The 15,367-nt window shown below is 37.9% G+C and overlaps 1 protein-coding gene across 4 annotated transcripts in view; it reads left to right on the forward strand.

The window, feature by feature from the left end:
* LOC102931710 (palladin) overlaps positions 1-15,367 on the forward strand; it is a 259,194-nt gene that overhangs the window by 161,444 nt on the left and 82,383 nt on the right. The window lies entirely within an intron of this gene.

Genomic DNA, 15,367 nt, shown 5'->3' on the forward strand with positions numbered 1-15,367 from the left:
GGCTATCAAAGAGAAACCAATGTCTGCTGTTGGAACATTTGGATCAATGTTAGGTTAAGGAATATGGTGCTGCACATCTCACATCTTAAAAAAAGGAATGAACACATCTCATATTTGATTGGGCACTGAGGTCAAGGAGCCATTCTTCTCAGTATTTTGTGAGTTGTACTGAACTGCAACCACTGGTCTGGAGAAGCAAATGTGTTTTCTGGCATGGATTTCATGGGATGTGCTATTTGAACTGTGGTGTGCAGTTTCAGCTGCCACCTGGAAAGTATTGTGTTTATGGTCTGTACACACCATATTTCACTGAAGGTCTTGTTTGGTTGGTCGATCTGTCTATCAAATATAATATAAATAATAGTGTTGCTCTAATTGAAGCCCCAATAACTGCCAGGAACCCAGACTTAGTCTATGATTCACTAAACAAATAGCAGACATGGAAGGATTAAGATTTATAACTGATAACATGAAGAATGGGCAAACCATAGCAATTTCAGTGGTTTTGGTCAAGTTGATCAATCCACACAATGTCCTGAACCTACTGTGAATCACTTCAGTCAGTATTCTGTTCTCACAAGTTTTTAGCCCAGTTTTTCAAAGTAAGGTTTTGTCACTTCCTACATTTGGTTGGGCCAGGAATACTGTAAGAATTGCCTTTGACATGGTATTTCAACACTTGTCCTCTTGCCTGGAACCAAAAACTCAAGGGGTGGGCTGATAAAAGGGACCAGAGCAGGGTAGCTGGGGTATGTATTCCCCAGAAATGCTCATTTTAAGTTTGGTTGGAAGGTTAGGGTCTTGTTTTGTTCAACCATTTAATCTGTTCCTAAACATGATAGTGGACCAACAGTGTTTTAAAATAGACTTCACTAGAACTGGGTATTAGGCAGCCTTAGGGACCAATTTATAATAAAAAGTTTTGTTATGAAGATACACTGTGTAGTCACTTTCCTAGTGACCACCAAAATATTGGTTGCATCAGTAATATGAGAACTAATCATCAATACAACTACATATTTCAGCACTAAATGTGAACTCATACAAGTCTCCCCAGTTGTTTTGTTCTTGTGCTAATTTGCAGAAGTGGCATTTCAAAAATCTTATTATAAAAGAGTGCAAACAAGTGGAGCTGCTTTTTAAGCTCCATGATAAAGCATAGCCAAAAGTTTTGGTCCAGCATTGGCTTCTTCCCATCACAGATTCTTTACATGCAAGTCTGTGGTCCATTAGGGTGGTATGCAGTTTTTGGCCTTTATTTCAGCTGAGCAAAATAGTAACTGCAAGGATGGTGATTGAATCAGCACTCCATAAGTGTACGTGGTTTATTTATGCACCAGTAGATACCCACTTCATTAAATATAAGATCTGATAGAATACTAGAAAAGTGATTTGTCAAATAATTTGAAGAAAAATAACCAAATGCTTCAAATAAGGAATTCACCAAATAGCATTCAACCAGCTATGCTTTTCAGTAGCTCTGAATATGACATCCCGTGCGTTCCTTGTGACTTTTATCCACACCAAAAGTTTTCAGACATCAAGGAATATAGTGTAGCATCAGTCTACATGGGGTTACTTGTGTCAATCTCAGTGTCCCTGAATTACTGGTAGATCATGAATTGGCATTATGTAGAAAGATATGGAGGCAAAGGCATGGCCCCTGAAATTAATATCTAAGATGAAAATGTACAAAATGGGAATGGGAGCAATGAAAACCTATATAATTGAATGCTGAAGTACACATCTGATTAGTTCCATATTTTTTCAGTGGAATATCTTATGCTTTGGGGTTTAAACTTTTCTGTTTGTTGTTTATGCTTCAGAGGAGTAATCTGAGATTTATTGGCCTTTTGAAATCTGTTTTCAGAGGGTCTTGAAGGAGAGTATGGAGGCATGGGAGACTGGGGAAGGACAGGAGTTCCAGGCTTATTGGTTTAGAAGAAGGCCCAGAAATGAATGAGGGAGAGACCTGAAGAAAAGATAAGCTGTACGGCTGGGGAAGAGCAGAGAGGCAAAGGGAGAAAGAATCAAGAGTATAGAAGTAGGTAGAGGTTAGGTGTTCAAGATTATTCTCCAAAAGGTTTCAGAGTAGCAGCCGTGTTAGTCTGTATCTGCAAAAAGAACAGGAGTACTTGTGGCACCTTAGAGACTAACAAATTTATTTGAGCATAAGATGTACCCCACAAAAGCTTAGGCTCAAATAAATTTGTTAGTCTCTAAGGTGCCACAAGTACTCCTGTTCTTTCTCCAAAAGGTGAATTTGATACTGTAGTTCATTGTTTTAAATCTTTACTTTTTTAATTTTAGCAAACTATTAAGTCTCCAAGATTAGCTCATCATGAACATAATGCCTCTTGTGGTGGTTCTTCACTTTTTTGTCCTATTTTGATGGGGAAATAACCTTCTAATGATGGGTTTCCTGCTGAATTGTTTTAAATAAGCAATAATTGACTGTGTTGCAGGAATTATCAAGGGGGTAGAGCAATAAAGAAGGGTTGATGGCCCAAAGACATTAATTTCTATTATAAAGTAACGAACACTTCAGGGTGTCACATGTGCAGCACATTGAGTATTTGGTAGACTTGGTTGTCTGTGGTAATCTAATAAATGGCCGTACACACTTGTCTCATTACAAGACTAATCTCAGCTCATGATATGTGCATGTAACTTTATATTCATAAATAACCTTCCACCTTGAAACATTCCAAACTACTTTATAGATAGCATTTCAGTGATGAAGTACACACAGACACACTCTCATTGCATCCACTTCTGGAGTGGAGTGGGGCTACCACTCCGTAATGACAACACTAAACAATTATTTTTATGGCCGGGAAAGGAATAATACAATATTCATTTAGAAATGGGAAGAACTTGGGTATACATGATATTACCCAAGTTAGAACGTGGCCAGGATACTCAGGCTAATGCCTTTATTCTGCAGAAAACATGATGGGCTGTTTCATGACTCTAAGTGTCAGAATCTCATCCAATATTTTGGGATTTTATGAGATGTAAAAATTATTTACATTTTTTGTCACATTCGCCATCAGTATAATAGCAAAGCAATAGAGAAATGGCTGAGCATTGAAAATGTAATTTCTGGATTACCACAAAAATCGCATTTTCTGGAAAATATTTTCTACCACTTTATTGTCTAGACACTTTATACAGTCACTTCTCGACCTGCTTGAGGCACTCCAACCTGTGCCAAGAGAGGAAGTCTGCATTTCCTTTATTGGATCATAGTGTGAATTTAGAGAATGGTTAATCCTGGAGATTTCCTTCGCCACAAAAGGAAGGGAGTTGAAGAACACTTCCATTTTTCTAAAAGTACAATGGTCTCAATCTAGTGCTGCACCCAGTCTCTGCCTGGTTCCGCAAAATTAAGGGGACCACAAAGTAGCTCAATGCACCTCCCCACTGAGAGGGCAGGTTTGACCCTCGGCATAATTTAGATTAGCTTTAAGGCTGCTCTAAACTACCCCCTGGCAGCAGTGTCCTAAATGGGGCCACTCCATTTCCTCCACACCTCTTATGCTGAGGCAGAGGGGGTTAGATAGTGTTAGCTATATGCCTCCTGGGAATTCCTCCTGCACTTAAAACAGTTCTATGGCTCCTTTGTATCATCAGAACAGCACAAAGGAGCAGCAGTGGGACACAGGATTGTGCCTGATACCTGTTTTCAGAATGGACCCTTTCTACACAATGTTCTAACAGCAAGCAGGGGAGCCACACTTCTTTTCTTACTGGTTCCTTTCAGGAGATCTTAATCAGGACAAGGCAGTATAAACTTTCCAATACACACTCCAGTTTTGGGAATGTGAAAGAGGTAATTAATCCAAGACCTGAGTCTGTCTATAAAGAGCTACTGTACCATGTTGCCTATGTGCTGCCACAATGGCAAACTAGTTCTAGTAAATGTTCACAATGTGGCATATGTTTCATTAGTCCTAGAGGTTTTGTTCGATGAAAATAATTTCTAGAGAGGCACTCCTTTGTAGACATGATGTGTCAGCCAGCAGAAATGTACAGGAAAGGGTTTTGGTTTTCCTTGGCAAAATCCTTGCATTTTTTCCAAAATGAAGTGTAAAAATAGATTAACTCTCAAAAAAGTTTAAGTAATGTTAACATTGATACTGACCAACAAAAGCCATCAAATTCAAAGTGAAAGCTGACACCATAAGGTCTATACCCTGTTGTGCCTCATATTACAGGACAGGATCTGAGATCCCTGTGAATAATGAGATGGCATGGGGGAGTTAAGGATAGAGCATCCACATTTACTTTAACAACAAGAAGTCCGGTGGCACCTTAAAGACTAACAGATTTATTTGGGCATAAGCTTTCGTGGGTAAATAATCCATTTCTTCAGATGCATGGAGTGAAAATTACAGATGCCGGCATTATATACTAACACCTGAAGAGAAGGGAGTTACCTCACAAGTGGAGAAACAGTGTTGACAGGGCCAGTTCGATCAGGGTGGATGTAGTCCACTCCCAATAATAGATGAGGAGGTGTCAATTCCAGGAGAGGCAAAGCTGCTTTTGTAATGAGCAAGCCACTCCCAGTCCCTATTCAAGCCCAAATTAATGGTGTTAAATTTCCAAATGAATTTCAGTTCTGCTGTTTCTCTTTGAAGTCTGAACTAAAATTCATATATATACCATGTAACACAGAGAAAAATGAAAGTACATGTGATTTTTTTCTCTCTTTAGAGAAAAGAAAGAGGATAGAATAAATGTGCATGTATAAATGTACATTCATCTAAACATGGACATATAAAGTATCAGTAAAATCTGTATCTAATTTATGGGGATGATTTGTTTAAAGCAGTTCATCTTTCGTTATTTACATACAAAACTTTTAATGAGTCCAACTTTGGCTAACAGAGCTGATTCACCAAGGCAACACAAAGTTTTGAACAAATTGAAGGAGTGCTTCCTGACACAGAAACTCAGTGGTGCTGTATTTCTTCCAGCCCACCTCACTGTACTTATTTTGGCACTAAAATATAAAGCCTTTGTTTGTAGTGTCTGAAAGTATCAGAAGGGCACCCTGATTTATGACTGTAGTACACAACTACCAAAGATCTAGTGAATTTTCCAGTGAAAGTGGAGCTTTGAAAACCTCAGAGGTGATCATCATTTTTTGTGGATGAGATTTTTCCATGCACTCTTTATATATGTGTTGGTGACATGTGCTTCCTGTACTTGTTTTCAGAGGGTTAAATGAGAACATCAGTTTCTTGATAGTTCAGTTACTAGGGCCCAAAAAATCTATTAGCTGCAAGAGGATGCCATGGCGCTGCTTTTCTTCAGTGCAGCTCTGACATGTTTAAAAGCAGTAGTTTAAACAACGTTTAATTAAGGCTGTATCTGCAGTGGTTGCCAGGGGTCTTAGTGCATTAGACTGCAAATCTCTGAGACATCCAACTGAAAGGAAAGCACCGATCTCTCAACTACCCCATCAAGAAGTTGGTGAACTATCAAGCAAACATGCTAGGTTTTTTCTTTATATAACATTTCTTGCATAGTTTATTTTCAGGAGGGAGTTATGGATTCACTTCTGTGTCTTAGTTTTCACAAAGATGTGTTTCAGAGTAGCAGCCATGTTAGTCTGTATCCACAAAAAGAAAAGGAGGACTTGTGGCACCTTAGAGACTAACAAATTTATTTGAGCATAAGCTTTTGTGAGCTACAGCTCACTTCATCGGATGCATTCAGTGTAGCTCACGAAAGCTTATGCTCAAATAAATTTGTTAGTCTCTAAGGTGCCACAAATCCTCCTTTTCTTTTTACAAAGATGTGTGTTTTTCTGGGGGGGGGAGGAACAATTAAATTTGATCGTGGACCAGTTTTGAACTTTTTTGTAAAACTGTTTTAAGCAACAAGAAGATTGAGGTGAGGGAAATCTTTGTTTAGTTTAATTTCCAAAGCCATCCATCCGTTGGCCTTTTTTTGTAGACTGACAACCAGAAGGCCAATTCTGTCAGCTGTGATGCTTTAAAAGTGATGCTGTTAAACACTTGTTTATAGCAGTAGTCATATTATTGAGCGAGAGAATCCTCCAGGGGCATTGACATTCCATGTATTGCTAAACAACACTTCTTGTTTGGGCTATCTGCAGTACAATATCATTTTCCTTAATTTTCCTTTATTTAATGTATTTGTTTATATTATTTACAAAGTAAAGTTATCCTGTGTTTAGCTGAGATTGTGGCAATCTCAATTCAATATAAATATTAAAATAGTCTTGTCTAGTATGCTTATCATTATAGCATCTCAGATACTCATCCTTGCAATACCCTGTGATGTGGCCATGTGTTACTATCTCCATTTTACAGATGGGGAAACTTGAGACACAGAGATCAGGATCAATATTTCCAGTGGAACTGTGGGCATGCAATACCTCTGAAAATCAGTCCAAGGTACCTTGAGTTGGGCATTCAAAGATAGAGGTATCCAAAATTAATGGACATGATCAAAATATTCAAGTGACCTATCCAACCACATATAGAAGATCTGGATTCTGGCCATTCCATAGACTTCTTGAGTCCCTGCCCAATGCCTTAACCAAAATACTATGCTTTCTCTCTCAAATATAACACTTGTACTCTGAATTTTTCAGATACAAAAGAATTTAGCCATACTCTGGCCCTGTTGAGAGATCAAATGATATGCTGTAAAAGGTTTTTATTTCCTTAGGGGAAAAAAGCCTTAATTTTTAAATCTGTACTAAAACTGTAGATCAGCATGTAATATAAAGATAAAGGTGTACCTTTTCTATCCATTTAAAAACAATTATTGAATCCAACTATAAAATGAGACCATGGAAGTTCAAAATATATTGAAATAAAGTTCTGTTGTACTGTGAGTCCCCAGTATGTTGCATGCGGTTCCCATTCTTTTATCTTTAATAGCTTTTGGAATTTCTGCTAGAGCTTTTGAGGTTATTAGCTTAACCTTCTCTTAGTAATTCATCTGGAGTTGCAGGAAAATGATCACTTCCATTTTCTGCTACTTATAAAATTTTTATTTCTAAAATCAAAAGAAAATATACATTTTAATATGTTGTATTTACAGTATGCTTGAACTTGAAGCATATCCTTGGGGAGAAGGGATTTACAAGAAGAGACATACGGCTATATCCTGCTTTCAGATATGTGCAAATACTGAATTCTATAGGCATGTGCATGCACATTTACCTATGTAGATTGAAAGACCAAAACTATGAGATTAAAACAGTTAAGTATAATATAAAACCGAACTGCCATGTCAAAGGCTTTCTGAAACAAAGAAAGGGCTTTAAATCTGCTATTTATTGGGTTCATTCTGTGGCTATCCATCGGTCACGAGAGGGAAAAAAAGATACAAATAATACTGCTCCTACCTCTAAAGGTTCTTGGTTCCTTCAATCCCATGACTTTAGACATTAGGGGTCATGATGATATAAGGGTGGAGGGAGAGCAGGAAGTCACAATGTAACAGGAACCTAGTCCAATGAATGCTTTGAAAAGTTAATACCAACATTTTGCACTGAATCCCTTTCAAATAGAAAGCCAGAAAAATGAGCACAACAGTCAGAAAGAAGGATCTCCTTTGTTCTCCACCCACCCACTGCCACCCCCAATTGTGTGGTGGCTTTTTGCACCAGTTGCAGGCAACAGAGCAGTCTTTAAAGTAGCCCACAGTATGCACATTGCAGTAACCCAGTCTTGATGTCATAAAGGCCTGCCTAACAGCGATCAGATCATTATATAAGAAACCTGGCCTCAGTGTGGAGACATTCTCAAAAAAAACTCAACTCTGACCACATAGCATCATAGTTAACACCAAATGAAGGGTCTAAGCTAGAATTTGAGCAAGTCTGTTTAAAAAAGAAATTAACTCTTTCTAGGATCTGAGCTGTCATTTTAAACGGTCTAGGTTTTTCTACTGATCCCCTTCTCTGTTTTTCGGTGTACCCAATTAGTGTGTGATGCTTCATGGGGGTTAATGTGATCAATGAGAAATTAGCTGGGTATTTCAGTACGTTGGTGGAAAAGTGTCAAGAAGGCTTAAAGACTTAAGAAAAGAAACACATAGCTTGTGGATCTTTGTTTGTTACAGATTGAAGCAGTAACCCACTGTGCTAGTGAATCTATTGTAAGATGGTCTTGTTTCAGAGTAGCAGCTGTGTTAGTCTGTATCCGCAAAAACAGGGGTACTCGTGGCACCTTAGAGACTAACAAATTTATTAGACCATAAGCTTTCGTGGGCTGTAGCCCACAAAAGCTTATGCTCTAATAAATTTGTTAGTCTCTAAGGTGCCACGAGTACCCCTGTTCTTTTTGAAGATGGTCTTGTGTTGCCTTATGAGGACTGAAACATAACTGAGATGGACTGGATTCCTCTCATGTGTTGTCTTTTTCATGATGATTTGTTATAATCTGTGGGCATGGCTTGTTGGTTGTAGGAAGGAAAATCTTTATTGTGATAAATATTTTGGTTCAGAAAAAAATGTTGATGGTTTGGGGGATCAGGGAGGTGGGTTAATGTTACCTGAGCTATTGTTCTACCCTGATGCATCTTACCTTTATAACACACATACATAATCGGTATCTGACAAAGCATATGGACATTGCCTAATTTAAGTGCAAGTGAGAAAAAGCTCAAGCAACTAGTGTTGGAGTAACTTTCTCGCTGAAAGAGAAAATAAATGTACACAGATCAAGATATTCTTTTCTGTTTCTCTCTATTTACACTATGTACATAACTCCTGTCATTGCCTTGAAAACGGATAGTTACCTCTGCAAAGCAGCAGCAAAGCTTACTTAGATTTAACATCACTTTCAGAGCTGTATCAAAACAGTTCTGCTTTCACAGTCCCCACTCACATTTCTTCATGTTTGCTGCTTCTCTCAAGAAACTGCCACATATGACTGCCTCAACTCCACTTCAGACATGTTTACTTTAGTTAGTTAGTTGGTTAGTTAGAAAGACTACATGCTTGAATTGTTACTCGAAATCGCCATCTTTGCATACCTTTCACCATGGGGTTCTGGCTACTGGGCAAGTAGTTTGTTCACATTCTCTGTACCTTGAGGCCTTGTCTACACACACAGTACCTGAAGCTGATCAAGGTTTTTATAGATCTGGCCACAATTTTTATAACAGTTGTGCACCGAAAAATGCAGTTTTGGGTCAACCTAAACTATTTGCAAATTTACTGGATAGTTTCTCTCCCCCACCCTCCATTGAGCTAGATTCACCACAGGAGTTAAGTATCATTTTTGGTGGCTACTGGTTATTCTGAGATGGGTCTCTCTCAATTTTTCCTCATGCAGCCATTTGATTTTGTATGAAATGCTTGACTATTCACTGGGCCAGAGAGAGATCATGACTCTTAACTTGGGGGGTAGGGCAATCAGCTGGGAGGGGGGAGACCTGGATTTAAGTCCCTGCTCCAGAGTGGGAATTTGAACCTGGGTGTCCCACATCCCAGGGGAGTGCTTTAACCACTGTGATATTGGATAGAATGGTGGGGTGTGGCTGTTGCACCATCTCATTGTCGTCCTCCTCCAGATTTGAGAATTTAGCTCTTCATTTCCTTTACTTTTATTTTTTTAAATAGTTAATGCACAAAGTCTGAATAACATTTTTCCAACTTTTTCACTTCGCAAAAAGTTCAAAACATTTTGGTTTCAGTTTGACCCAAAACAAATTTTTTAAAATTTTTCAGAAGTGGCTTTTAATACAGTTATTCGCACAGCTCTAGTTATTAACACTTCCAATGAAGATGAACATCTTTCCTCTTGCATTTGAACATAACTGGATTTTGTAGTACTGCTACAGTGTTGTGCAATTAACATTCTTGCTGGGTACAAACTTCGGAGTTTTCTTTGGTGATTGATTATATCTAAGAATGTGAGGAGCCACTTAGGGACAGCAGAGTTATAATGGATTACCAAAGAGCTCCATCTGCCAGCTGGGTAGAAGACAAGTTTGCAAATAAGACTCTCTATGGTTACGGTAAAACTTTTATTAGGATGAATCAAATAGCTTATGATGTTCTGAGTGCTAATGCCAACCAAGGGAAAAGACACATCCTGTTTACTGAGTGGATTCTGGAATGTACTGAACTGGGGAAACTACATATTTGCACATAGTAATAGTTAAAGTAACACATTCATTGATAAACAGCAGAGAAGAATAGAAATGTAATACCAGTATGCAGAAAGTTGCCTGATCTAGGTCAGATGAAAGTTATGCTCTTTAAAAAAAAAAATTATATGAAATATTCTTACAGGGCATCTCTCACTCTTGAAAACATTTCTATCCCTCTATTAAATTCTCCAGTGGTAAGGGTGTGATGTTGATAATAAGAGTCCGCTAATTAAGTTCATAATATAGGTAGTGTTTGAAATCGATTTGTAAAACATGTGAATAAAAATTTTCATCAATGAAAACTGGGTATTTTTTAAAAGTTGCTTGTAATGTTAGAAACCAAACACAACAGCATTGTGCTAGTGAAGTGGTACTCAACATTTTTGATACCAGATTTCCTTTTCCATACTGGGACCCTCCTCCCATAGAGCAGGGTTACAACTGAGACACACTTTCCATGGGACCATGAAACGTGATGCTCTTCTTGATGCAGAATGTCCATGCTTTTGGATGGAAATTAAAGTACCTTTGACATGTGTTTCTGTAAAAGGATGTGGGTTAAAAGTTATCTTCAATATCTCAATAAATGGTGTGGTGTTGTAGAATGGTGAGCCTTAGGTAATGCAAAACTTGTGGAAAGACTTTAAGGCTTTACTTTTGGTAGTTGGTAAAGGTGTTTTTTTCAGCATCCTATGCAAGGGACATGGAAGAGTGCTGTATTTGATTTGGGGTGTTTGGGATGGTGGGCACACACAAATACAAGCAGCTCCCTCTCTCAGTCTGCGAAACAGAGCTTGTGCTGCAGTGTCTAAATCCTGGCCTGGAGGAAGCAGGTGTGAAATGGATTACTGACCACGCTTCACCTTCCTTATCCAATATCAGATGTTGCAGTGTACATTTTTCTGTCATTTAGGTGATGATGCACATTGGTGTCTAACGGTTTAATTGGTGAAACCATGTCAATGTATCTTCAGAAAATAAATTCTGTTTTAATACCGTGTAGGGCTTTTTATGAAAAATGTTAGTCCAGGAGGGTGCTAACTGATGGCTGCTAACAGATAAGTCTAAAAATGTAATTTTAAATGGGAATCATCATCGAGCACCTGTATTTCCAGTGGGGTCCCACAGGACTGGTTCTTGGCCCTATCCTATTTAATATTTTTATTAATGATATGAAAGAAAATATAAAATCATCACTGTTAAAGTTTTCAGAAAATTGGGGGAGTTCTAAATAAAGGAGGATAGATCACTGATAAAGAGCAATATGGATCACTAGGTAAACTGCATGCAAGAAAACAATATGTGTTTTAATATGGCTAAATGAAAATGTATACATATTGAAACAAAGAATGTAGGCCATACTTACAAAATCGGGGATTCTATCCTGGAAATCAGGGACTTTGAAAAAGATTTGGGGGTCATGTGAATAATCAGCTGAATATGAGCTCCAAACATCCTGGCCAAAAGGGCTTGGATGCATAAACCAGGGAATCTCAAATAGGTGTAGAGAGATTATTTTGTCGCTATTTGGCACGGGTGCGACCGCTGCTGGAATACTATATCCAGTTCTGGGGTCCACAATTCAAGAAGGAGGTTGATAAACTGGGGAGGGTTTGGAGAAAAGCCACAAGAGTTATTTAGGGGAAGTTCTCTGGCCTGTGTTGTACTAAAGATCAAATTAGATTATCACAATGGTCCTGTCTGGCCTTGGAATCTATGAAGAGTTCAGAAATCTGTGATTTTTGCTAATCAAATTCTTTCTCAGCCCTGAAGGTACTATCTGCATTTCAGATGGCTGAAGCAAGGCCTGTCTAGTATCATAAATGAATATCCTGTCCTCCATTAATCAAATTAGGGTTACTTTCAGTGTTACTTTGCCAGATACATTGGTCTAAAAAAACTAAGGACCATGGAATCAATTGAAGTGTGGGTGTGTTGTGCATGGTGTTCTGCTGGTTTAACCTATGTCTGATGTTTGTTTAAACCAGATTATGTGGCTGGAAATGATGACAGAAGCAATTTAAAAATGTTTAAAGGGTTCTAATAACCTCAGTTTCCCAATCCAAAATAGCCGAAGAAATTTCAAGACTGGCAATACTGAGGCAGTGATGAAGATGCTGATGAAAATTAACATTGATAAGTCTTGAGCCACAGCCAACTAAACTGTATTTGGTAGTATTCATTTGAGAGAAATTGGTTTTTAACTGCCTTGAACCTGAGCTACTCCACATATAGACCTTTATATTTAAGGTGTATTCCTTATCCTTTTATAGTGGCTGAAAATGGGTGAAATCCTGGCCCAGTTGAAGTCTTTGGGAGTTTTGCCATTGACCACAATAGGACCAGGATTTCACGCAAGATCTTTGGTATTTCTGTTTAATAATGTCAGCTGTATGTGGTGACATTTTTCTAGCCATTTCTCATTTGTGCCTTTGGTGACAAAATGTCTGTCACAGTTTCATTTATTTTGGTCTCAGTCTGTCCTATGTGAATGTTGAAAAACAGAATACACTCACTTTACTAGCTTTCTCTAGGTCCTAAGTACTTGGCAGAAATTTTTACTGTCTCTTTAATATTTTCCCCTTAAAGGCAAGCAATCAAATTGTTGAATAACAGTAGTAAAATGAGAATTTCAAACACTGTGAACTATGAAAGGAAAAGAAGGTGTTTGAATGTCACAGTGAAATTGAAGTATTATTTTTGTAAACGTACACTGGTCCCAGAACGTTCCAGATTACAGAAAGGCCTTTGTGGCATTTAGCTAAAGCATGTGATTTTTTTTTTAAATTATCCAAAGGGAATAAACTACTACCTTTTTTTAAAAAAAAAAAAAAACAAAGGGATTGAAAACCTCCTCATCTCAAGAAGTCAAAAGAAATCTGGAGACTTGAGAACAATGTCCTGGAATGAGGAATATAAGTGAATATCAAAATCAGGTTATGATGAACAAGTGGAGCTGAATTCCAGCATTTTCACAGGATGTTAGCACCAGGAGCTACATCTACTGAAACTCAGAGAATCTATATATTATCCTATATCTACAGTAAAGACCCTGCATTTGGACCTATTGTACCAATGTTAACCCTTTGCTCCTCAGATAATGAAGCAATACCTTCAAACAGCTGAGAGGGTTTGCATGGCTGATTTTGCTTTTGGAAAATTACATTTATTTGTTGCAATAGCATAAATGCAAATAGCTGTCACTAATTAGAAAAAAACATGTTTACATCTACTACACAATTAATTCTGAAAGCATGAACATCACTTTATTAATGTAGAGGTACCTTGCTAGGGATTGAGAATGCTGGTGCTGTATTTTGTGCATATACATAACTGAGAGCTCACTCTTGCTCCTACTAAAAGCAATAGTAGTTCTGCCATTTCTTTCAACGGGGGTTAAATTGATTTCTTTCTCTTTCATATGATTTGAGACTGAAGCAAGAGATCTGTCATTCATCTCCATTATTTATCTGTTACTGTACACAACAGCAAGCGCTCATTCAGATTTGTGTATATGAAGTTAATGCTTGTGAAAGATGCCAGAGTAACACCTCTGAAATCAAAATAACCTATCCACAGAGCAGATAGTGGCAGTGAAAGATTTCCCACACTGTCCTGCTGTTATGCCTCAATTTGCACATGGAGAGATCACTTCTAGGGGTGACAGTTTCTGTCTTCTCTGCTGAGTCTGCAAAGACAGGTGCCAGGGTGATGGTATTTTTAGCTGTTGAGGCCACTCTTCTGGGAACTGAACGGAGAGTGACTCAGTTCACATAGGGTACCAAACATTCAGCAGACGTTTGCCACTTCTGTCACTACTTACTGCATTTAAACTGGTGATCTAGAGTGAAGCAATTCACATCCCATTACCAAAACAGGTGCCATCCTTACCATTTGAGTAATCACAAGTTAACAAGATATTTGAATTCAACTGCAAGCTTGCTCCAAAAGCAACAGGTGAAATGTGGAAAGTATTCTTAAAATAAATTATTGCACTTTTAGGTCCAAATTTTCAAACTTGTGTGAGGAAAGTTAGGCACCTGTATAACCAGCCTGATTTTAAGAGATGTAGATTACCTAATGCTCCCACTGTATAACTTCAGTGGCAGATGCATGTGCTCTGAAAATCAAACTACTGATTTAGGTTTTGCATTGCACTAGTTTTTGCATTGCATTAGGTTTTGCATTGCACAAGTTCAGAAATGTTGGCATTTCCCTTTTATATGACACTATAAAATGATGATAAATGTGACACAACTCTGTCCAGCTAGAGTATAGGTCAGATGACTGTTCCTTTTCTGGCTGCTATATATAGTAAACTAACTTGTGTAATACATTGTTAAAATAGATGAGAGAGAGAGAGAGAGAGAGAGAATGTCAGTTGAATTTTTTCCATTAAAGTTCATTTTAACAGATGTTTTCTCTGTTTCCACAATGACAACGTACCATGGGACAATACTTGAAACTCAACAGGGAACTGAAACAACAACTTACTAAACAGCAATTGCGTCATCCAGTGATCGTCAACTATTTAGGTCAAGTTTTATTGCAATTTTCATTTGATTTAGTGTTTGCTATAAACACAGTTGCATTGTTGTTATTTACATCTATGGTTTGAGTTTAAAACTATTCTCCTTTCTAGTCCCTGGAAAGGAGGTCCAGGTACTGATTGGAAACAATTTAAAAAAAAAAGTCTTCTAAAAAATAAGCACTGACTGTGGCTATTAGCTCTATGTGTATAGTTTTGGGATGAAGAAAACAAATTTTTCAATACTGAGCTAATTTCATTCATCAGTGGAATTACACCAAGGATGAAGTTGGCCCTGTGAACATTTTTCCTTATAGGTTTGTTATTCTGACAGTTAAGCCACAAATTAAGTCAAACATCCTCATTTTCAATTAACGTGGTTAACCAGCCACAAAGATTCTTCATCAGATGCCTTCAGGTGGGATCAGTAAATAATACAATTAAAAATCACTTCTCTTTGCTGTGATTTCAGTTCCTGTAAATTTTCAAAGCATAGTATGTAGCACAATTCCCATTAAAGACATTGGGAGTCATTCAGTTAAATCATTGCAAGGCCCTTTAGCAAAGATAATGGCCTACTTTGGCTTTTCATGCTCCCGTGGGTAAGCTTTCTGCATGGCACTGAGTAGATACATGTTCACTCTGGATGAAATGCTATGCAAACAAAATAAATTACTGAATGCCGTA

Source organism: Chelonia mydas, chromosome 4, assembly GCF_015237465.2.
Source record: "Chelonia mydas isolate rCheMyd1 chromosome 4, rCheMyd1.pri.v2, whole genome shotgun sequence".
Taxonomy (NCBI): Eukaryota; Metazoa; Chordata; order Testudines; family Cheloniidae; genus Chelonia; species Chelonia mydas.